Here is a 26,313-nt window from a genome sequence, read left to right as displayed (position 1 = left end):
GCTGAAGGGCCTTGAGTTGAGAGATATTAATGCCTGGGGCAAGACTGAGATATCCATTCAGGGGTTAACTGGTTATTTTGTAACTTAAATACAAGTTCTTGAGGAGCCCATTAGGCCTCACAGTTAAACCAGTTGTCTTGGACATATTTGGGATATGAAAGTTATATTGAATGCCTTTTTCAAGAGCCTGGTGTGATTCTGAGACATGAAATGTGTGCTTTGATTACTACCACTAATATCTGGAACTCCAAGGAGAAAAAGGAGTGTCCTAGAGAAGCTTCATATATGTGTGATTTTGATTTATATTTTGGATATCTGTGAAACAAGGGATTCACAGAGTTCTTTATTCTGAAGGGACAACTCTTAGGCAATGACCAAATAATTTGTGAACATTTGCTTGTGAGGCAATTTGCTGACCAGGGCATCCAGTGTTAAGATGACTGCCTGAAGTCCAGCCAATCGTGCTGACCCTGGGGTTCTGTCCTTTTATCGGAAGGTAAAGCAACAAAATTTCAGTGTGTTCTGTCACTTACAATGGTGACGGTGTCATCCATACAGCCTACAAACTCCCATTGCTGAACACTCAGTTAATCCCAAGGGGCTCTTCATATAGCCAATGGGTTTGAGAGAAAGGTGACTTCATCTAACACCATTGCATCTGTCAAGGAATTGAGGACAGTGGAGACCACCCCTTCCAGGTTAATAATCCAGAGGGACCAGGTACAGCTCCATATTATATTAAGGAGGACTCAGTAGCAGTGCTGAGTTTTTGGGATGCTGCTTTTATGACCCAAGGCATAATGGGCAACTGGTTATGGAGAATCACAGGCTCAAGGTCTGCAAGGGCCTCTATTTCCAGGAGGTCCCAGTATGTGGTCAACATTTTTTGCTTTAATGCTATATATAGTGCAGGGTCAGGAATGTTAGTTTCTCATTTCAAAAGTCTGTGGGCTGCCTATGGCCATCATAGTTGTCCAGAGACTTCAGGAGGTATGAAAGGAGGTTGCTAAAGCTTCTATAGTGAATCTATCAAGTGCCTGTCATTCTTTTTTTCCTAAATCAATGATTTTAATAACAAAAAATGTACTTCTGATGGAAAATAACTGAGTTCATTGGTCTGTAGTCTTTTAAACAGAGAAAGCTGATTTTTAGCTAACAATAAGTATTGAAGCGGTCGAGATCAATACGATTCAATGACTCTCCATTTTCATGCAAAGATAAACCTTGTTCTTGTTTCCTCTTATGAGGGATATTTTACTGAGATGAGAAGACAAATTTCATTTTTCAGAAGATAGCTTTACTTTGGTCTTCATTTTCTTCCTGTCAAGCTCATACACAATAGCATGTCTTGTGAGACTTTGTTTCATAGCCAACCTTTTGCCACAGCCAGCATGTTCACACATAAATGGGTGATTCTCCGTATGAAAAGAAAGAAGACAGCTCTGGAGATTAAATACAGTTCTGCTGCAGCCGTCTCTTGGATGTTGACATACATCTCATTCTGAGGCATGAGTTTTCACAGGTTATTTGAGATAATCTTCACATTTGAATGTTTTCTGGCATACATCATATGTTATTTCCTTTTTATGGATTTCTCTCATGTGCTTTGGAAGCTCTGTCCATGTTTCTGCCACAAAAGAACATCCCTATTGATATATATTTTTCTGATGAACCTGCATCTGTCCTCTCAGCCTGCAGGGTGAAACAAAGTGTTTTCCACATCCTTCAAGGTTAAACTTGAATAGTGGTTTATTTTCATGCTGGCACTGATGGATTTTCAGCTGCTGATGCTTCTTAAAGGTCTTCTTACATCGTTCAAAATTGCATACATATTGCTTTTGCAGATTTTCATGTTTGCATGCAAAATGTTTCTTCCAGTTGGATTTTGTGTGGGATTTTTTTTTATCACAGCCATTAGCAGAACAAATAAAAGGCTTTTTCTCCAATGTGGATCAGGATGTGGCAATTCAGAGGGTAGCTCCTGATGAATGCTTTGCCACACCCTTTGTAGTCACGGGCCTCTGCAGGATCAGCTAAATTTAAGATGGACAGAATTTAGAGCCTTTTATTTGAGTGATCCCCATTTAAGGTGAGTTTATTTGGAAACAGCAATATCAGAGACATTAAGTAGAATTTGTAAATTGGAATATATTGCCTCCAGAATGAAAAAAGAACTAAAAGATGTTGAATGTTTATGTTTATAATGAGTATGTCAAGTAAAACTTCTTGGAGAAAGATGTTATCAACTTAACATCAAACCTGTGCTTCTGGAGAAAGGTGGGTACAGTTAAGTTCTTGTCTGCAAAGATTGCATGCAATGGCAACACTACTGAGTTGCCCTACAAGGTGACCTAGGAAAAGCATACTTTTTTCCTTGGAGATAAAGGCAAAATACAGTCAAGAGGCCATTGAAATAGCCACCAAAGATAAATATTAGCAAAATCTATAATAGCAAAGTATTTACTGGTTATTAGTTATATGATGTCAATAATTTTAATATTAGGTATTATGCATGAGAATCACTATAGATGAAACCACAGCATTGTAATAAACCACCCTGATGCATCTGTCTTTACCTATTTTTTTGAGATTTGCAAATATTAGTTAGGTTTTATATAAATAAGTTTGAAGTCTTGACAGTCCTTTTAAATTTCACATTGGAACATCTTAACTGTTTTCATAAGGGGACCCATAGGGTCTTGTTTCTCAAGCTAATTTTTCCGTGCCAAAAACTTAACTTAATTTTAATGCATTACTCATTGTATCAGAACATATATGCTAAAAATGGAATTTAGAAAATACTATAATGAAAGAAAAGAATACCTATTTTTTTCTCTATTTAAATTTTTTTTAAGTTGTTGTTTTGTTTTGTTTTGTTTTTTAAGAGATGGGGGTCTCATTATGTTGCCAAGGCTGGCATGCAGTGGCTATTCACAGATGCAATCATAGCTCACTATGACTGCAAACTCCTAGCCTCAAGTGATCCTCCTCAGCCTCCCAAGTAACTGGGACTACAGGCATGTACTACTGGACCGGGCTCTATTTTATATTTAGTTACTCTCCCAAGAATATCGGAAGTATTATGTTTAAATGTAGTGAGATCCTTGAGTAGAACTACAAGTTGAGACCCAGTATGATTAAGTCTGTAAAGCTTTGTCAATTGGTGTATTTTAGCAGATCTGAAAGTTAAGTTAGAACCTATCTTTTACAGAAACAAAAGCCCAATCAGTACAATTTTTATATTAGTTTTATTAAAAATATTTTAGCAGATTTTTGGATTTCTAATTGGGTTAATTTATGTATAATTTTTTTTTGTGTATACATATATATACAGAGTTATATAAGTAAATCAATAAATATATATCTATGTACACAAACTATTTATTTTAAAATTTCTTCTCCTGTGTCAAGGTTTTCTCTTTATTCCATTATTTTTCCTCTGTTTTGGGCTTCTAGCCTCCTGAAGTCATGGTTGTTAGTTTCCGTCTGTGTCTCATAGTTACAGGAAAGGAGTGGAAGAAAGAGCCCAGTGGTCTGCCTCATAGGCAGCCATTCTTCATCCTAAGGCTTCTCAGTCTACCTGTGAAAGATTGAGAGCTGTAGTCACCTCTCCTTGGGACAGGCAATAAGTTCCTTTAAGTTTTTGTCCCTTTTCATGTTGATGTGCAGGGGCACTTACTAAAGCCCAATCACACTGGCTAGGGGCCTTACATCATTTAAACAACTGGGTAACTTTTGCAGGTGTTTAGAGGGGGTTGCTGGGGTGAGATATTTGTTTCCTTGCTACAGACAGCCTCTCTGGGTTAAACATTGAATGGCTGGTATCCAACAGGGTAGCCCATGATATTCCTGAGGATCTGGGGAACTTGAAGTTCCCTAAAAACAGCAACAAAATATGCAGCAAAGAAGACAGGTCGATGGCTACCCGACCAGAGCAACATTGACTATGAGACAGGGGTGCCATTGCTTTACCATGGGGGAACCCAGCCAACATCTCTATTTAAAGGTTGCCTGAAACACATGGACAAATCATCATTCTGCCCTAAGTAATAATTACAAACCAAAAAGTATCTGAGACAAGTCTCATTCAAGTTAGAAGTTTATTTTGCCAAGGTTAAGGACATGCCTATGACACAGTCTCAGGAAGTCCTGACAATATGTGCAGGGCAGTTGTGCTACAGCTTGGTTTTAAACATTTTAGGGAGACAGAAGACATCAATCAATACATGTAAGATGTACATTAGTTTGGTCTGGAAAGGTGGGACAACCTGAAGTGGTGGGGGCTTCCAGGTCACAGGTAGATTCAAAGATTTTCTGATTGGCACTTTGTTGCTAAAGTTTATCTAAAGATATGGAATAGAAGAAAGTGACTGCATTAAGACAAGTTTTATTGAGATCAAGGTTCTTGTTGTGCAGGTGAAGCCATCAGGTAGCAGACTTCACAGAGAATAGATGGTAAATGTTTCTGGTCAAACTGAAATAGTCTGTTCTATCAGTTACAGGGTCTCTGTTTTAACGTTAATGTTGTTCAGTTGTGCCTGAATTTCAAAGGGAGGAGAGTATAATGAGGTATTTCCAGCCTCTACTTCCCATTGTGGCCCTGAGCTAGTGTTTCAGGTTAACTTTGGAATGCCCTTGGCCAAGGAAAGGGTCTAAGAGTCAGTTGGTGGGCTTAACATTTTATTTCTGGTATACATAATAAAAAAGGAAACAAAGAGGTAAGGGCATCTGGGGTCAGCCTCTGTTGAACACAGTGACTAGAAAGAGGATAGAATGCCTAGCCCCAGAAAGTGCAGTTTTAGTGGCCCATCGCTCGCATATCCATGGGGTGAGCCTCCATCAAGGCTTTTCTTGAGCCTCCAGAGTTTAATCTGGTAGCACTGCTCATTAGAATATTCTGAGAGATGTGGGGATACATGGCAAGCACAGACAGACACAGCCAGCAGGCAACAAGGCTAAAGCACAAGCTCAAGTTCTGTCCAAGCCACTCTCATAGAGGTCTGGAACCAATTAGTAAGCCAAGAGCAGCCTCTTGAAAAGCTATCCAAGAGTCAGCAGTCACGGCCATGCTATCTGCTCACAGTGCAAATTGTTTTATAAGATTTAAGGATTATTTTGATGGAAGGATACAACACACTGTCACTCAAATATATGAAAGGCAGAATATCTTATTACTTTCAGCTATTAATAAGAGAAAGCTGCCAGGCAGGGCCATATAGGGAATTGCACTCAGGGACAGGATAGCAGGGAAAGAGAGCTGTAGGAGGCAGTTATTTAGGGTATCCATGGCAAGCAAGGCAGGGTTAGCTAGGTTTCTCAGACTGCCTTCTCCTTGGCTATAATGCTGTTCCTAATTGTCTGATATTTTGCCTGGGGCGATTGGGGCTTGTGCATAATGACCCACAGTATAAGAACCTGATTAAGGAAGTGGTTGGAGTGTGGAAGAAATCAGGCTCTGAGAAAGGGCAATTGACCAGTCTCTAGCCAAAATCTCAAAACTAAGTAAAGATATTAAAAAATTAAAAATCCCAAACTAAAATACTATATGTCTACATTATACCACAGGTAAAACAGGATTATGAATTAATAGTGGTAATAATTTTTAATTTTTTAAATTCATTTTGAAAATTCTTATTCTAAAATGATTGAATTAGGAAGTTATCTGCATATTTTAAATGTCCATTCCTGAGACAGTTAGGAAGAAAAAAAGTGTTTGTCTTTTACATTTCTAAATTCCCAAGAAACTACAGACATAAATTGCTAGCTAAAACAACAGCATAAGCCCAAACAAAAAGTGTCTCAGAAGAAAAAGCAGGTATTAATGCTTTCTTTGTTCTGTTGATGATTCTCAAAAGTTGCATATACAGCTAACATGATAAATTAATATAATTTCTATCTCTTATATTGAATAAATGGTAGTGACAGTTACAATAAATTATATATCTTTTCACAGGTATATTGCACAAATTTCAGGGAAAAAAGTGGCTTTACTTAAGTACAATTGATATAAAATAAGCTGTCTATATTTAAAGTAACAAATTTCATACTTCTTAATTAAATATGTCAGTATACATCTCTACATATTTACATATAAAAATAAATAGATTAAGTAGATAGATGATAGATAGATAGATAGTTTGCTAGGGTTGCCATAACAAAGTTCCACAACCTGGGTTAAACAACAGAAATTTATTTATTTATTTATTTATTTATTTATTTATTTATTTATTTATTTTTGAGACGGAGTCTCGCTCTGTCGCCCAGGCTGGAGTGCAGTGGCGCGATCTCGGCTCATTGCAAGCTCCGCCTCCCAGGTTCACGCCATTCTCCTGCCTCAGCCTCCCGAGTAGCTGGGACTACAGGCGCCCACAACCGCGCCCGGCTAATTTTTTGTATTTTTAGTAGAGACGGGGTTTCACCGTGGTCTCGATCTGCTGACCTTGTGATCCGCCCGCCTCGGCCTCCCAAATTGCTGGGATTACAGGCGTGAGCCACCGCGCCCGGCCCAGAAATTTATTTTCTCATTCTAGAGGCTAAAAGTTTAAGGCATTAGCAGGGTTGGTTTCTCCTGAGACATTCTCTTCAGGTTGTAAATAGCCATCTTCTCCCCATGCTCTTCCCTCTCTATTTACTCAGTCATAATGTCTTCTTCTTATAAGGACACCAGTTATATGGAATTAGAGCCTACCTGAATGACCTCATTTTCATTTAATCACATTTCTAAAGACTCTATCTCCAAATGTCATCACATTCTGAGGTGGTGCTGGGGGTTAAGACTTTAACATATGAATTTTGGAGGGATGCAATTCAGCACACATACACAGACACACACACACATACACACACACACACACACACACACGATTGACCCTGTTTGCAGATGACATGATCTTTCATCTAGGAAACCCCATCATCTTAGCCTAAATCTTCTTAAGTTGATAAGCAGCTTCAGCAAAGTCTCAGGATACAAAATCAATATGTAAAAAAAATGCTAGCATTCCTATACACCAACAGTCAAGCTGAGGGCCAAATCACCAACAAACGCACATTCACAGTTGCCACAAAAAGAATAAAATACCTAGGAATACAGCTAACTAGGGAGGTGAAAGATATCTACAAGGAGAACTACAAACCACTACTTAAATAAATCAGAGCGGACACAAACAAATGAAAAACTATTACATGTTCAAGGATAAAAATAATCCATATCGTTAAAATGACCATACTGCCCAAAGTAACTTATAGACTCAATGTTATTTCCATTATATTGACATTTTTCATGGAACTAGAAAAAACTATTTTTAAATTCCTATGGAACTAAAAAAGAGCCCAAATAACCAAGGCAATCCTAAGCAAAAAGAGCAAAGCTGGAGGCATCATGTTACCTGACTTCAAACTATACTATAGGTCTACAGTAACCAAAACAGCACGGTACTGGTACAAGAACAGACACATGGACCAATGGAACAGAATAGAGAACCCAGAAATATGACCATACACCTGATGTTCAACAAACCTAACGAAAACAAGCAATGGGGAAAGGATTCCTTATTCAATAAATGGTGCTGGGACAACTTGCTAGCCATATGCAGAAGACTGAAACTGGACCCCTTCCTTACTCCATATACAAAAATTAACTCAAGATGGATTAAATACTTAAATATAACCCATAACTATAAAAACCCTGGAAGAAGACAACACAGACAATATCATTTAGGACATAGGCTTGGGCAAAGATTTCATGACAAAGAAGCCAAAAGCAATTGCAACAAAAGCAAAAATTGACAAATGGGTTCTAATTAAACTAAAGAGTTTCTGCACAGCAAATGAAACTATAAATGGAGTAAATAGACAACCTACAGAATGGGGAACACTTTTGCAAACTGTACATCTGACAAAGGTCTAATATACAGGATCTATAAGGAACTTAAACAAATTTATAAGAAAAAAACCCAAACCCATAAAAATGTGGGCAAATGACATGAACAGATGCTTTCCAAAATAAGACATGCATGTGGCCAACAATCATATGATAAAAAGCTCAACATCACTGATCATTAGAGAAATACAAATCAAAACCACAATGAGATACCATCTATCACCAGTCAGAATGGCAACTACTGAAAAGTCAAAAAATAAAAGATGCTGAAAGGGTTGTGGAGAAAAAGGAATGCTTATATCCTGTTGGTGGAAGTGTGAATTAGTTCAGCCATTGTGGAAGACAGTATGGTGATACCTAAGACAGAAATACGATTCAACCAATTACTAGATATATACCCAAAGGAATATAAATCATTCTATTATAAAGACACGAGCATTCATATGTTCATTACAGCACTATTTACAATAGCAAAGACATGGACTTAACCTAGAGTCCATCAGTGGTAGACTGGATAAATAAAATGTGGTACATATACTCCAAGGAATACTCTGCAGCCATAAGAAAGATCAAGATCATGTCCTTTGCAGGGCCGTGGATGGATCTGGAGGCCATACCCCTAGCAAACTAATACAAGAACAGAAAACCAAATACCACATGCTCACTTATAAGTGGGAGCTAAATGATGAGAACAAATAGACACAGAGAGGGGAACAACACACACTGTAGGCTATGAGGAGGGAGACGATCAGGAAAAACAACTAATGGTTACTAGGCTTAAAACCCGGGTGATGAAACAAACCTCTGTGACAAAGTTAACCTATGCAACAAACCTGCACATGTACCTCTGAACTTAAAATTTTTAAAAAAAGTTTTTAATAAATGACTTCAAATTCCACTTTTAAAAACTAGAAAAAGATGCAAAGTCAAGTAAAAAACAAAAAACAAAACAAAAAAAACCCTAAAGATCAGAGCATAAATCAATGAAGTACAAAGCAGAAAGGAATACACAAAAATTAATAAATCTAAAATCATGTTCTGTGAGATTATCTATATCACTGGTAAATCTGTAGCAAGACTGAAAAGAAAAAATACACAGAAGACACAGATTACCAATATCAAGAATGAGAAATGTTCTATCAGTAAAATTATTGAAACATTAAAAAATAATGAGAGAATATTATGAACATCTATATTCCTATACATTCAATAAGTTAGGTTGCAGGATACATTAGTATATAAAAATTTTATTTCATTTCTATATACTAACAATAAACAATTTGAAATTAAAATTTTCAGTAGCATCAAAAATATTAAATTCTAGATACAAACAATGAAGATGAGAAATTTTGGGAAGTGGAAACTAACAAAAACAATTATTTTGAAGTTCTTTCCAATTCTTTCACATCTCAATCAGCATTGTCTTTTTCCTACACTTAAAAGAAAGGCATTTAGTCTTTTGCTATTAAGTATAATGTTTGCTTTAGGTTTTTCAGTGATGCTGTTAATCAGGTTAAGGAACTTCTCTTATACAGGTATCCCTAGTTTGAAGAAGATTTTTATTAGTAATGGAATTTAATTTTTTTTCAAAAAAATTTTTTGTTCACATAGGAGTTTCTGTTTAGTTAATATTGGTGTATTACATTAATTGGTTTCAAATACCAACCTTGCATTCCTGGGATAAACATATTTGATCATGATGTATGATCTTCTTTATATTGTAAGATTTGATTTGTTTATAATATGTATATCTATATTCATGAAGTGATATTGTTACATAGTTTTCTTGTGATGATTTTGTGTGGGTTTGATTTATATCAAAATTGCACTGGAGGTTCTTTCCAGTGCTATAAGGCAATCAATACATAATAGGCATCCAGAAGGATAAAGAATAAATAAAACTGTCTTTATCCACAGATAATATGATCCTGAAAACTTACTAATCTCATTTATTTGTCTAATAGCTTTTTTTTGTGGATTCTATAGGATTTTCTGCATAACAATGTGAGAATGAACTTCACATCAGGAAATGTATGCAATCATTCTTGATAAAAATATTCCATAAATGAAGAATAGATAGAAGCATCTTATATATGCTATGGATGACAATTTGATAAAACATACAAAAGTTATAATTCAAATACCTATAATCTAGACATCCCCCTGTGGAACATTTATTCTACAGCTATCTCTAAAGCCATGCTAAAACTATAAATGTGAAAGTTTAATTATTGGTAATAGCAGTAAGTGTTACTTAAATTATGAACCATCCTTTCAACGAAATGGTAAGTACGGAAAAAACAAATTGCAAACAAAAACCCTAACAACAACAATATCTTCAAGCTATCTCATGTTAGAATGTGAAAGCCATAAAGGCAGCAGTTTTTAAACTACAGTGTTCTGTTGTATGTGCACTTATTAGAATAGCACCCAAAACACAGTAGGTACTCAATAATAGTTAATACACCTGAAATGCCATAGATGCATGAATATAGCATATATAGTACATGGCATAGCTATAAAAGTACATTGTACTCTAGTAAAAACTCAACAAATATATAGTATTATTTTATGAAGTAATACAAAAAGCTTTATATTATTTTATGAGTAAATTGTTAAGTAAAAAAGTATAGGACAATGTATCTAACAACAACCTCTATGTTAAAAAAGGTAGAAAACAGGAATCCTATTTGTACTTGCTTGATAAGCGATGTATGTTTGTGTGTGTGTGTGTGTGTGCATGTGTGTACATATGTTAAAAATTTGACATTAACAATTAACTTTGATGGCAAATGAAAGTCAAGGATAGAGGTGGGTGAGATTTATTGGAAGGCACCCAGGGCAGGTTGGAGACTTTAAACTGCATGAATACTTTTTGAATTGTGTGAGTATATGATCTATTAAGAATTGCATAATTATACAAATCTTTATTTAGTCATAATTTTGATAAGTTCTGCAAATAAAAATACAGTATCATGATATATATATATAATACAGTGTGGGTATACTATATATAGTGTAGCTGTAAAAGAACATTGTACTCTAATAAAAATTCAACAAATATATGGAATTTTTATGAAGGAATAAAAAACTTGATATTAATTATTTTATGAAGTCATGTAACAATATTGGGCAAAGTGTTTTGTATTATGAAATAAGATGTATGGTTTAGGGGTTTTCAACCTCAAAGTTATCTTGCTAATACTGTAAATGTTATTATGTTGTGTTTTAGTGTATAATTTATAATTCACTTAAGGTGAGGATTGTCTAATACAAAATTTATTTCCAAGCATTATTCAGCCGTAAATTAACAAAGATAACTGACTCAATCTATCAGGGACTATGAATCCTAGACATGAAAAACTAACTTTAGAGTAAAACTCCAATAAGTGATACTTTACTTGCTAATAAAACTTTCTTTTCCATTTAATACAGATAACAAGTATGAGATGTTTAAAATGTTGCTGCGGATTTTATATTTCAAAGCAAAATACAATACCAAATAACAGATCTGGGAATAAGAAAAGAGATATTAAATATTTTGTTTGCATTTTTATTGGAAAATAATTTAGCATCAAAATATAAGGAACATTAAATTAGAGGGAAAACTAAGGTGAAATACATCAAGACTGCAAGTACACTAACAACAAAAATAAAATAATGTGGATTTATTTGTGATTTTTTTAAGAGAAGTAGTTACTTACCAGTCCCACTTTTGATGACCAATTCTTACTCCCTCTCTTTCTTATCATTATCAATATTAGATCTGGTTGATAACGCCCCCCCTTTGTCTTTAAGTTATCACTCTCTTCTGGGTGCTTTATGAACTTACTGGTTTCCTTTCAGTCTAAGTGGCTTTCCCTCATTTCTCCAACTTTAATCCTTAAATATTTAAGGGTTCAGTCCTTGGCCCTAACATCTTTTTTTTTTTTTTTTTTTTTCAATGTACATCCATTCCCTTGATGATCTCAGCCATCTGAAACTCTGAAATTTATGTTTACTGTGGTACTCTTCAATTAAGTCCAGGTTCATATATTCAATTATCTATCTTGCATTTGTAATTATAAATAATATCAGTCTACATTAGTCATACTAACCATATCTAAAACCAAACTCCAGCCCCCACCCCCACCTCACTTTCACATTTTGCACTCTTGCTTATACAAATAAGTCGAAATGCTATTCTTCCAATTTCCAGTAGCTGGAGGATAGGGAATATTCATCATTGACTCTTTCCTCATACATTTTTCTCATACCCACAACCACCCATCGGCAAATTCTGCCAACTCACCTTCAAAATATACCTAGTATGCTTCTAAGTGTCTCACCTCTTCTTTGTCCAAGTCACCAATATATTTTACCTGGATTATTAACATATCCTCCTAACTGGCTTCGCTGCTTTCACTCATTCCTCTGAAGGATATACTCCACAAATAAGCCATAATAATGATCCTTTTATAACTAAATCAGAACATGTCTTTTCCCTGTTCAACTCTTATAGTGGGTTTTCACCTTAATTAGAGTAGGAGTCAAAGTCCTTACCATGGCCTATAATCCCTAATTTCCCCATCTGATGCTGCTAACCATCTGACCATACCTGTATCACCTTCTTACTTACTCTGCTTCTGTCTCATTGGCCTTTCTGAACTTCCTTGAATGCACTCCAGGGTAATTCTTTTTCCTCAAAATGTCCTCATTTAAGTCACCTGCTCAGGTCTTTGCTCGGATGTCATCATATCAGAGATCTTCCCTGAGTGTCTTGTATAAAATAAACCCAGTGCTTTCTAGCTTTCTTGTTCTGTTTTATTTTCTTTTCCAGTTTTCATCAACAAATATATATTAATTTGTTTATTTTCAGGGTTTCTCCAATGTCAGGAAGGCAGAGCTTTGTCTATTTTTTTTCCTCTATGTATCCACAATCCTTATAAAATGCTTCTCAAATGATAGGAAGCCTAATAACTACTTGTTGAATGAATAAGTGATCAGAGAAGAAATAAAAATACCAATTATTCATGAACCTAGCATTGTCAAATAAGACAGTAAGGATGTGAACCTGAAAATAGACATTGTTGCTCTCTTGTTATGCAGCAACAACTAAAATTTAGTATATAATCAATGGAGAAACCTTTGTATTACTAAACTTTTAAATATAATTGCAAAATAATAATTGGTTATGTGGATAAATACATAATCCATTTTCACTAAAGTTGAGGAATATAAAAATGAAATTAATGTGGAATGCAATTCCATAAAAATGGAATGCAATTATGCCAAATTGCCATCTGCCTGTATTTGTTTCATTTTGTTTTATGTTTTTTGTTTGTTTGTTTCTTTGCTTGTTTGCTTTTGAGACAGAGTCTCCCTCTGTCACCCAGGCTGGAGTGCAGTGGCACGATCTTGGCTCACGGCAAGTTCCACCTCCTGGGTTTACGCCATTCTCCTGACTCAGCCTCCCGAGTAGCTGGGACTACAGGTGCCCGCCACCACACGTGGCTCATTTTTTTTATTTTTAGTAGAATTGGGTTTCCACCGTGTTAGCCAAGATGGTCTTGATTTCCTGACCTTGTGATCCACCCGCCTCGGCCTCCCAAAGTGCTGGGATTACAGGAGTGAGCCACCGTGCCCAGCCTGTTTTATGTTTTTTTGAGGGTGGGATATTTAACTTGTTGACCACAGCATTATATATGTTGAAATTATTTAAAAGAATTATTCACTTATAGAAATTAAACTATTTATCTAAATGGCTAAATAACTGATAGTTCTTCTGATTCTGTGGTCTTTCTTGGATTCCTTTATTGTAGTTGAGACAGTATAAATCATTTAAAAAATTATACCACTTCTAGAAAGCACTGATAATTCTACAAAGTTCTTCAACACTCACAGTCAGATGAAACCAGGCTTTGCTTTGCACAAATCAAAAAAGAAATCATCCAATACAGATTTGTAAAAATTATGACAATCTAATTTGATAAAGCCCATTTGTGTTCTTACATCTGCTGAAGAGGTGGGAAAATGTTCCTATAAAGGCCAACCATAAATATGTCCTCTCATGAGACCCACCTTTAAAGGTAGAGACCAGGTAGAAAAAGAACTAGATACACATCACAGAGATCTCAGGTAGCAAAGATACTTATATATGCCTCTACCAATAATGACTCAAAGGAGCCCCATGTTATTTGAAAACCTATGTTAACCATCAACCAACAACCATCTGAAAATTATTTTCAAAAATAGGTTATATGCCTACTTAGAAAGATAAGCAACCTGGGACATGCAAATACAGTTTAATGGATCAAATTAAGTATTTCAATTCCTAACAAATGTTGGAAATTGTATGTGAATGTATTGACAATGAATTTTCAGGATAATCTCTATATGATTTTAGTGTATTGTGCTTTGAGTGGTAGGGCATCCTGGATTACTCAGCCTGTAGGTAAGTGGTGAATCTTAAGTCTCAAGCAGTAGTTAGAATCTCTGAATCTGCTCTCAGAGAACACCTAGGCTTGACTCAACTTTTCAGAGCAACATGGTGAGCTTTAGCAAAGTGCATGACACATTCAGAAGTCTAAAGAAGTCCCACTGCTAGGATGAAAGCATGGCATTACATAAGTGCCCAGCTCACAATCTGTAAGCACCTAGAGACTCGATTTTTAAAATAATATGTTTAATGATCGAGAAATGCATGTTGTTTTTAATCCTGGGAAAAAATCTGAATGTTAATATGTGTACTCAATTTTCTTAATTATTTTTAATAAACATGAAGTATTGGCTTATTTGACGAGTTTCTTTTTAGAATTTTCTGTAATTCCAATAAAAGAGAAATGATGTCATGTTATTAAAACCTCTTACACATGAGTGCTAATTTTGAAGCCTTGGGAGACTTACTAAATTTATGAAGTTTGGTATTTATCATAAACCTACTGACTAAACAATTCCTAATAATGATTAATTAAGCAGGATTAGGCAGAGTAAAATATTATAGTTTTTCTAATTTTGGCCAGTAAAATGTTTTATAAAACAAAAAAATTAACAGAAACTATAATAGATGTAATTTTAGGGCTTTTTGACATCCAAGTTAATATAGCAATTGAATGTGCAATTATAACGGTTTTGTGTAGATGTGTGCAAGGTAACTTCAAATAGTTCTTTACTACGCTCAGCAATCCATCTGTGTTACTCTATAAATTTTGTCTCATTTTTCCCAATGATTACTTTAATTTTCTCCACATCTGTGAATGTCTCTTGACTTCCTATTACATTCCATCATCCTTCCCATTGGTATGTTTGTGCTCCATTATACTTTCTCAGGAATATTAGCCAACTTCTTTTTCCGGAGCATTCAACTACAACTTCTCAACTATATATTTTCCATCAAATATATTAATCTTCAGACTTCTATCCCACATCTTCCTGTACTTAGAGCCCTATCTCTCCTCCACTCTATAGATAATCTTCTTTTAAAAATTATTTATGGCTGGGCATGGGGGTTGACGCCTGTAATCCCAGGACTCTGGGAGGCCAAGGCAGGTGGATCACCTGAGGTCAAGAGTTCAAGATCAACCTAGCCAACAAGGTGAAATCCCGTCTCTACTAAAAAAAAAAAAAATACAAAAATTAGCGGGGTGTGGTGGTGGGTACCTGTAGTCCCAGCTACTCGGGAGCCTAAGGCAGAAAGAATTGCTTGAACCTGAGAGGTAGAAGTTTCAGTGAGCCAAGATTGCGCCACTGCACTCCACCCTGGGTAATACAGCGAGACTCCATCTCAAAAAAAAAAAAAAATTATACTCTTTTGTCTCTGTTCTCCAATTACTAAGACACTCCATGCCAACATGGCTCTATAGCATTATTTTATGGAACATTCCTTCCTACAGTCATCAATGACCTCCATTTTGCCAAATCCAAGGCATAGTTTTAGTCTCCATTTAATTGATTTCTCAGCAACATCTGACAATGTTTCCTCTTTTTTCAATTATCCTCTGCTATAGTTTGGATATTTGAGCCTCTAAACCTCATGTTGAAATTTGATATCCAATGTTGGAGGTGGGGCCTAAAGGGAAGTGTTGGGTCATGGGGGCAGATCCCTCATGAATGACTTGGTGCCTTCCTTGTGGTAATGAGTGAGTTCTCTCTTAGTAACCTAGGCCCCACTGCCCCTGTGCTGGTTGTGAAAAAATGTCTGCAACCTCGCTCCCCTCTCCCTTGCTTCCTCTCTCACCATGTGATCTCTGAACATGCTACTGGCTCCCCTTCACCTTTCAACAGGTATGGAAGCAGCCTGAAGCCCTCACCAGAAGCAGATATTGGCACCATGGTTCTTGTACAGTCTATAGAAACATAAGCTAAATAAACCTCTTTAAAAAAAATGACCCAGTCTCAGGTATTCCTTTTTAGCAACACCAACAGACTAACAGACCCTGTTACTTCATCAGCTTAATCATCAGCTCTCTTTATGCAATATACTTGACCAATGCCAGAATTAAAGCAAGTACCCTCATGAAAGCAAAAACAATGGGAATGTAAGAAAAAGAAAAAAAAAAACAGGTACAACACATGAGCAGCAGACTTGATCATCCACAGATAATTATGTCATCATTGCAGAGACTATCAGATGACTACCAAAATCCTTTCTCTTCTCTTTTACAGTAGATGAGTATGTTATTGTTAAACTCTATTACATTTTTCACCCTCCCTTGCAGTGATCTGTGACCATGTGCTGAATTTCTTATAAAGAAGCACTGTAACTGTCCTAGAAAACATCCCACATATACTTATACTTTCCTTTTTCATGTGGGCATGTTGAGGATGACAGAGATTCAGTCAGTTTGGGTCTTTGAATGACTCTATGGAGTAGAGACAACCTCCTTCTTATCCTTGTGCACACACATTTTCCTGGACTGATTGCTCTGTGAACTTCAAACTTTGATTTGCATCAGAATCACCCAGGAAGATTTGTTTAAACACAGAATGTTGGCCTTCAGTATCAGTTTCTGACTCAATAGATAGAGGGTGGAGCTCAAGAATTTTTATTTCTAACAGCTCCCAGGTTATGGCTACACAGATCCTACTTTGGGGAGCACTGCCTTAGACTATGGCATAGAATGAAACAAATGTCTATTTTTTCTGAGCCGTTAGATTTTGAGTCTATTGTTAAAGAGCTTCAGTCTTCCCTAACTCATTCAGAAATGATTACAGAAACTTGATGGAAATTATTTTATTTTTATGCTGTCATGAGCACCTAATTTGGCATAAAATAGAGCAAACCCTTATAAGGTAACATTGAGTGATTGGAAAATGGGTCAAACTACAGTATCCAAGTTCTCCAGTTTGTCATCTTCCTACTTTTTGTGCTATTCTCTTAAAACTGATTCCCCAGGTCCCAGGTAGCAGTTTCTACTTCAAAGTTGTTCAAATGCATGAATAATTAAAAGTGTTAAGGATTAGAGCCACAGAAATGAGGAGGCAAAAAAAGAGGAGGAAAGGCACTTCACAAAACAACATAGTTTTGCATTTTGAAAATCGGAAATAGCAAATGATATTTTGTCCCACAATTTATCTCATATTATTTGGGTGGGGATGGTAAATATATGTGCTGTTCAGAGCTTAGAAAAAAATGCTGTTCCGAGAGGGTGGACGCACTGGATAGGAGTCAGCACTCAGTCGAATTGCTCACGGATTCAAGTTCTACAAATGATTAGGTGAGAAATCTTGGACAACCGACTTCCACTATGAGGGGAGTATAATCTAGACAAGTGCTAATATGCCAACTAGATTTGACAATTTGCAACTCGGTAACTAACTGCTTGTCTTATCAGAAGGGAAAGAATATGACCATTAAATACTGTAATAACACATACATAGTAGGCTGAAACATTTTTGATAGACACATATATTTTACGATGTTTAAGTAGAATAGAAGGAGCCATCCAGGCTTATACTTAATATATGTCAGTTTAAATACCATAGTGTTAAGCTTCATGATATGAAACAGAAAATTGAGAAATCTTGAGTCTTAGCAGTTTTCAAGTAATAGGGACAAAGAAGAGCGCTTTCACTCTTCCAACGACAATTTGTATAATTGACAGGGGTGTACAATCTTTTGCTTCCTTGGGCCACATTAGAGGAAGAATTGTCTTGGGCCACATCATATAAAATACACTAACACTAACAATATCTGATGAGCTTATAAAAAAGATCCATGCATAAATCTCATAATGTTTTGGGAAAGGTTACGAATTAATGTTGGGCTGCATACAAAGCCATCCTGGGCTGCATGTGGCCCGCGGGCCCTGGGTTGGATAAAGTTGGCAGCTTTACTAATATTTTGTGCTTTAATTTGTCTCAAGAGGTGCTTAATTAATTATCTTATAAATGTAATTAGGCTGTTTAATAACTGAACACAATTTTTTTTTTCTCCCTCATTATTGCTTGTTTTCTACTAGCAGAACTGAGTTATTCAAATTGACAGTCTCTTGATTGGTTGATATTCAAGCCACCTTGAATTGTTCAAGAAAGCACTTAGACAAAAGAATGTTCCCCAGTTTTTTGTTTTCTTGTTTATTGTTGTTTCATGTTCTTCATTCCTTTCATTTTAATCATAAATCTTAAAGGTTACACTAAAATTGTCCCCAGGTTATTAAAGGTAACCTAATTTTTTTTTCCTGGAAACAAATCTTTTAATTGCTTAGAATTTTATCTCTCCCCTTCTTGGCTACTATATAAAAAATGGGCAAATTTCCAAGGAAGAACAAAGTTAGGCAAACCCGAAAATGAAAGGATAAATTAGTAAGAAAAAGAAAAACATCTCACTGAGGAAGTGTAAAGTTCAAATGGTTTCTTTAACGCAGGAAGAGAAGTGATGGATGACTACTAAAATCAGTACATCATATAATGTGTTAGAAAGGCATATTCACTGGAAGTAAAATCCATAAGAGATTATATTTTAATATTAAAGTGATTTCTAGGAGGATTGGAAACCAATTATGGTGTAAAAAACTTGACAAAAATATTAGAGGTCTGTTCTCAAGCCCCAGCTGCTTCATTCCATACCTTACAAGGTTAACTGGCTTACTGAGTGAGCTAAACTTAAAAATGTGTTCAGGAAGCCCCTTTATTTTTCATGAACTCTTCAAAATCTTTCCACCCCCTGATGGTACATTATGAACATCCCATAACTTTCAAGTCACTTCTATTTTCTTTTCAATCATTATGACTCACTCTCTGTTATTCAGATGTTCTTTTCCAATCTAAATCAGAGCTCCAAACTCTAATTCCATTCAAAGTTTCTCTCTTCTGCACAACTCAAGATTGATCCATGGCTCAAAGGCTTCTAGTGACAAAAGGCATGTTGACTTTTTTTCACTTTCCATCATCCTTTTCTTTCTTTCTCTACCTCCTTCTAGACTGAGGAGAGAAAGGGGAGTTGGTAGAAGAGATACAAATGTCTTCCTTCCCCCTATTTTTATAGTTGTGCCTTTGTTTTTGTTGCCTGGCAGCATCCATATACGACTGTTTATATAAGGTATATGTGTGAATATTTAAAGAGTTCTTGTAGGGACCTCTACATTGCACACTATTGTCACATAGGTGTCAGGCTCTGAAGACTCTCCTTTTGGTAGGCTTCCCTCTTTCTTAGGGTACATTCAAAAAGACTTAAGCTGGGCTATGTTATCCTGACTCTATTGGCCCATGCACCTTTGCCAGTTCCAATGGTGGAAGTGCGAGTCCCTTTATTCTTTTCCCTACACATTCCTGTGCAGTAGTGGACTGCTCAAGCCACATTCTCTTCCATTGAAGATTCCATGCAGTAAAGAGGCCTAAGCTTTCATATGCATAAATGCATCCACCCTTCATAGGACTCAGTTAAGTACTGTCTAGTGCTCTCCTCCAAGAAATGCCCCAAGATGAGACTGAGAATCTGTGGCTCATAAACATTCAACCATGGTGTGAGAAAGAGTCTACATCTTTTAAAGCCACTGCCAGTCTTTCTACACGCTTTTCTAAGGTTACATTGCCTTGGGAGAGAAAAAGCTTCCATTTCCCATTACTCTCCTCTGGTCTGACAAGCCAACAACCCAAATGAATTCCCTCTATACGTAAACTCCTCTAGACCTGGCCTTATTTAGTCTGGATGGGTTGTGGGCGTGAGGGTCAAAAGACTTAATGCTGCCATCTTGGATTAAATACTATAAGGGTTACTTGTAACTACTTGACACTCTAAAATATGGGGGCAATTTCTGCCTAGTATTATCAGCTTTGGAGCTTTGGCTGAGAGTACAGGAAAATTACATTAACTTTCTGCTACAGAGATATTGTAATGTTGGACAAATTATTTAACCTTTACCTGAGTTCCCCATCTGTGCAGCTGTGTTAATTTCCTCTGGCTGCTATAACAAATTATCACAAACTTGGTGGCTTATGACAACACAAAGTTAAAATGAATCCTCTTATATTTCTACAGGCCAGAAGTCAAAAATCAGTTATACTGGGCTACAGTCAAGGTGTTGACAGGGCTTGTTCCTTCTAGAGACCCTAGGCAGTTATCCATCTCCTTGCCTTTTCCAGCTTCTAGAGGCCACCTGCCTTCATTGGCTCATGCTTCCTCCTCTCATCATGCCCATTTCTTGTTTCCAAAGTCACTTCCTTTCTGCTCTCCTGCCTCCCTCTTACAAAATTGCTGTGACTACACCAGGCCTACATGGGCAATCCAGAACAGTCTCCTTATCACCAGATGCTTAGCTAAATCACATCTGCCCATTTTACCTATATGGTACACATTTTACCTATGTGGTGGCAGTCACAGTTTCTAAGGATTGAGATGTTGATATTTAGAGGGTCATTACTCAGCTTGCTACATGTGCTTTGAGGATTAATAATATAAAGCACCTGTCATGATATCTGGCACATATGAGCACTTAACATACTTTCTGTTCTTCTTCCTAACTTCTCATCCTATTTATTAGGTTATGTGATATTTTGGTTAAGGCACTTGATTGCCAAAGGGCCTTTGCTGCTTCATCTGTAAAACTAGATATATTTATAGTACTCTCTTTGAAGATACAATGATGAATAAGACTGATTTAACTTCTGTCATCCTTAAGCTCACATTCCAAGGGAGCAGATAATAAAATAGCTACATATATAATGAGATATTAATTAGTACCATAAAACAGTTCAGCAATCTAGTCAGGGAAGGAGAGCTCGTTTGATGCAGAGTCATGCATGCCTCACTCTCAGTTTATTAACATCTGCAAATAGCACCTACATAGAAAAGACTTGGGTGACCACATGACCTGAAAAAGTATCCCTGCCCACTCTACCCTTTATTCTGGGTCTTTTTCTCTGACTTAACTTTTTATGACACTAATTACTGTGTCATATTATATTTAGCTATTTTTCTTTTTTTGTTGTTGTTTGCATCATTCGGAAAAAATGTAAGTTTCAGAACAATGGGGATGGAGTTGGTCTCGTGCATTATTATATGCCTATAACAGTCTGACAAGAGTAGAAGCTCAATTAATGCTTACCAAGTGAATAAAGTTATAAATCTCATAAAATAATAGTTACGAAAATAGGAAATAATCTCAAATATAGTTAGATTAAATATTTTAATCTGTCCAAATAATAAAGATAATTTATAAAACATAGCTTTATTAAAAGTAAAGCCAGTGGTGATATTTAAACTTTACAAAAATTATTCTAGTTGTAATTCACTGCCAATTATACAGTTTACAATGATGATTTTACTTGGTGACATATTTACAAACCAGCAACTCTTAATTTATGATTTTTGAGGATGTCAAACATTGAAATTTATGCACTTGTTAATGAATTGTTGATTAAAAAAAGAACACATGGCCGGGCGCGGTGGCTCAAGCCTGTAATCCTAGCACTTTGGGAGGCCGAGACGGGCGGATCACGAGGTCAGGAGATCGAGACCATCCTGGCTAACACGGTGAAACCCCGTCTCTACTAAAAAATATGAAAAACTAGCCGGGCGAGGTGGCGGGCGCCTGTAGTCCCAGCTACTTGGGAGGCTGAGGCAGGAGAATGGCGTAAACCCGGGAGGCGGAGCTTGCAGTGAGCTGAGATCTGGCCACTGCACTCCAGCCTGGGCGACAGAGCCAGACTCCATCTCAAAAAAAAAAAAAAAAAGAACACATGTATTTTACTATTAGTTTAATTAGCAACCTTAGATATATTATTTTGTTTAAATGTGCAAATTGATAATAAAGAAATTCTTGCTTTGGAAATCTATTTAAGTAAATAATATTCAAAGGAAAAAATAGTCCCATTTAAGAATCCAACGTATGTTCAAACTTGAGTTCAGTGTAAGTTATGTACATAAAATTCAAATAATAATTTTTCTTAAATAAAAAAATGTGTATATATACTGATTATATGACCTAGAAAAATTAAAAGCAGAGCTCATGTCCTGTCTAAACATATATATTTGTCAGAAGTTTCTGCTAGTTCCAGCTATCTACATCATAACTAAAGTCGATCATTTTGAGAACTGGTGAATGTGAGCACTCTAAATTTTTTCCAAGCTACATTTTTCTATGATGAGGTCAAATAATATATTTTCAGCAAAAGGTACCACAAGGGTTCAGGATGGGTGATGCTTAGTGAGTGCAGCCTTTTAAACATACCTAGTTCCCTTATGGGTAATGTGTGCAGAAGGTGGTGAATAGATTCTGCTTATAAGCTGAGATCAGCAAATAGCCCTTGCTTATCTCAGTTTATCATTTTTAACCTCCTCTGTTTTGCACAACCCTTCTTAAAGCCACTTAAACCAAGCCCCAAGACTCTATTTAAAAAGCCTGTCCTGACTTCCTCAGATTCAGAAACTCCTAAAACTTGCCTGTGGAGTGTTCTTCCTTGCTACAGCAAGCTCTGATGTATCCCTGGCAGCCGTTGGTCAATGAGCTTCAAAACTACCACTAATTAAACACGTAGTCTTGCCTTGTTACTTAATACTCATGAACCTCATTTATTTTTCCTTGTATAATACTGATAAATATATATCAGTATGTTGAGAGGTCTAGCAAAGCTGTATAAAAAGTATCCAGTATGATACATAGTAGATTCAAAAATTTTAAATAGTAAATAATAAATCATTTTAAAATTAATAGATTTATGGGTTTTGGGGGGATTTTCTTGACCTTTATTTAATCTGTTTTTAAGTATTATATATATTTAGCCATTAACTTTTTTATTCTTTCCTGTCAAACTTTTTTTTTTTAACTTTTAAGTTCAGGGGTACATGTGCAGGGTTGTTACACAGGTAAACTTGTGTCACAGGGATGTTGTACAGATTATTTCATCACCCAGATATTAAGCCTAGTCCCTATTACCTATTTTTCCTGATCCTCTCCCCTGTCCCAGTCTCTACCCTCTGATAGCCCCCTTTGTGTGTTGTTCCCCTCCATGTGTCCATGTGTTCTCATCATTTAGCTCCTACTTGTAAGTGAGAGCATGTGGTATTTAATTTTCTGTTCCTGTGATCGTTTCCTAAGGTTAATGGCCTCCAGCTCCATCCATGTCTTCGCAAAAGACATTACCTTGTACCTTTTAATGGCTGCATGGGATTTCATGGTATATATGTATCACATTTTCTTTATCCTTGATTTATCTCTATCATTGATGGTCACTTACGTTGATTACATGCCTTTGCTATTGTAAATAGTGTTGCAATGAACATACACATGTCCATGTCTTTATAATAGAATGATTTCTATTCTTTTGGGTATATACCCAGTAATGAGATTGCTGGGTCAAATGGTAACTCTGTGTTTAGGTCTTTCAGGAATCACTACATTGGATTTATTTCTATTTTTAAAAAAATATACATTGCCCCTAATAGAAATATAACAGTGTTCTGGATATAATGTCTGGTTTATTTCTTTTAAACTTAATTTTCATAGTAACCCAATGTCTGCAAATATAAATCTGAAGTATCAGACAAGGGCGTCTTTGAACAGAGATGACTAATGTTAATTTGGAGGACTAAATAAAATGTTCATAGTCTACTGGTTTTTAAAAACTATAACTAAAACTGAATTCAATGACCTTTCAAATTTCTTTGTCCTTATTAAATCATGATTTTTATCATCTAGAAAAGAAAAAGTCAGTGTCCTGCATTCTTGATATGATCAGAATTTGATCAAGGATGTAATAGAGGAAAAAGAGGAAAGCATTATAAGGATTTTTGAAACAAATAGGAAAAATATTATAATAAAATGATGGCAAAATAATGAGAACATGCACAGATTTTTCAATTTCACGTTATAGTGTGTGCAGTTTCAAAATATTAATTAGAAAGGAGACCAATGCCAAGGTCCAGAGGCCAACTCTGAGATTTTATATTTGCATGCATCTGTTTTATCAGGGGGAGCTCTTCAGAGCAACACTAGGAAGAGAGTGAAGGATACAGAATTGGACAGAGAGAGAAGGTGAAGAGCGATAGATTTGAAACAGGACTTAGCTAATCCGCAGGGGGAGCTCTGGAGTTGGTATGGCCCTTCAGAATTTTCCCAGACTGAGGCAAGAGGGCTTAGCCTTTATACTCTTCCACTCCTGGACCAGTGGAGAGAGATCGCTCCTTTTGGCAGAAAGCAGTTATTGGGGAAGGACTCTGCTGTGAGCCAGGCATCACTCCCAGCACCTGGTCTTAAAAGAGCGAATTCACTACAGCAAATTGACACATTTATTTACTGTCGTGTTTTAGGACATGATATCTGTTCAGCTTCTATTTGACCTTTGAAAATGTAAGCAAAGCTAAATATTAACTTAAGATTTATTTAGAAAAGGAGTTTGAATGAGTCTCTATTATTAAACTTAATATTAAGACTTTCTTAAATTAATTACTCATCTCTTTTGTGCATGTAGATGATTGTGCTGCAGTTTTTACCTCACTTTTCTGATCTGTATTTACTCTTTGGAATATTTAACTAGGTTTATGTGGGGGTGAAATAAATGTCTTCAGTAATGGGTTTCTCATGCCTTTATTCTTTCACTATATTTTATTGGGTTCCTACTTATTATTTTGTCAATGGCATAACAGTTTAACTCTAATTTTGTTCTTTTCCTTACTCAAAATGGGTGGGAAGCTGCATGAGACAAGTAGTGTACCAAGTGCAGCATAGCTATTAAATTTCCTCCATAGACTATTCAATAGATATTGCATAGAAGAAAGGAACAGCTTTAGGGGAATTTATGTGGGACACAAATTACATGCTAATATATGATTGCAAGTGCATTTGGTTTACAAAAGAAATTGTTGCCACTTGATTCATTTATTTAAATGGTGATATAATATAAAACAACCATATATGTTTGTATTTTCTTAGTGAAATTATTAATTTTTTTATTATTTATTTTTATTTTTTATCTCTAAATATTTTATTTTTTATTATACTTTTAAGTTTTAGGGTACATGTGTACAATGTGCAGGTTTGTTATATATGTATACATATGTCTGCATGATTTTTAAAACATTTTCTTCATTCAATTTCTGAATATCACATAAATGTTGATTTTTAAATATCTATTTCCTGTTGCAGTCCTCAGGTCCACAAAGGCTGTCTAGTACTTCATCAAGCAAAATGGAAGTTAAATAAGTAATTTGTAAAATGTGGATCACAGGATTAGGCACAAAATTCTTTTTTATTTTTATTTGCATTTCTTTTTTCTTTTTAAGAGAGAGGGTCTTGCTCTGTTGCCCAGGCTTCAGTGCAGTGGCATGATCATAGCTCACTGTAGCTTTGAACTTCTGGGCTCACACAATCCTCCTGCCTCAGCTTAATGAGTTACCCAAATTATTTTATAGTAAGAAATGCTAGTTAATAATGTACATCATCATACTTAGATTTTTTTTTCTTTTTCCAAGCATTAGTTTCTGTGACATCATCTTGAAGTCTTACAACATTTATGACAAATGCTAAATGAATAAGGATAAAATGTTACCCTGCAAATATTTAAGGTATATATTTTAAAATATGACATCTTTTTAGCAAGACTTTAGAACTAGGACATTCTTGGAGACATAGAGAGTAAAATATGAGACTGACATTTGGCTGAAAATGATGGCTTGTTCTGCTTGAGATGAGTGATAGGCACTTAGTATATAACCTATGCTTCATTCCAGACAGGGCATTGCCATTATTTATATTCTGCTCATTGAAGTCTTTAAATTGATTGTGAAAGGTTAAAAGACCATTTTAACTTATCTGTGGGGATATATTTTTGGTTGGTGCTGTTCATTTTCCATTCTCTATTTAGATTCTAAATTCTCTCAGTGGGTACCTTATCTTATTATCTCATTGAGTCTAACAAATCCTGGAGAGTTAATCAATAGTACCTGTGGGATATTTTTGTCACCTTTAATAAATCTCTGAAGGGTGATATAATACTAGAAATGAGAAGAATGTTCTCTT

General features: G+C 35.8%; 1 pseudogene; it reads right to left on the bottom strand.

The window, feature by feature from the left end:
• Positions 1–1,152: 1,152 nt before the first annotated feature.
• LOC102125479 (transcription factor IIIA-like) overlaps positions 1,153–26,313 on the bottom strand; it is a 48,814-nt pseudogene continuing 23,653 nt past the window's right edge.

Source organism: Macaca fascicularis, chromosome 3 (genome assembly GCF_037993035.2).
Source record: "Macaca fascicularis isolate 582-1 chromosome 3, T2T-MFA8v1.1".
NCBI classification, from domain to species: domain Eukaryota; kingdom Metazoa; phylum Chordata; class Mammalia; order Primates; family Cercopithecidae; genus Macaca; species Macaca fascicularis.
The sequence above is the reverse complement of the archived record's forward strand: the minus strand, read 5'-3'. Positions and strand labels throughout refer to the sequence as shown.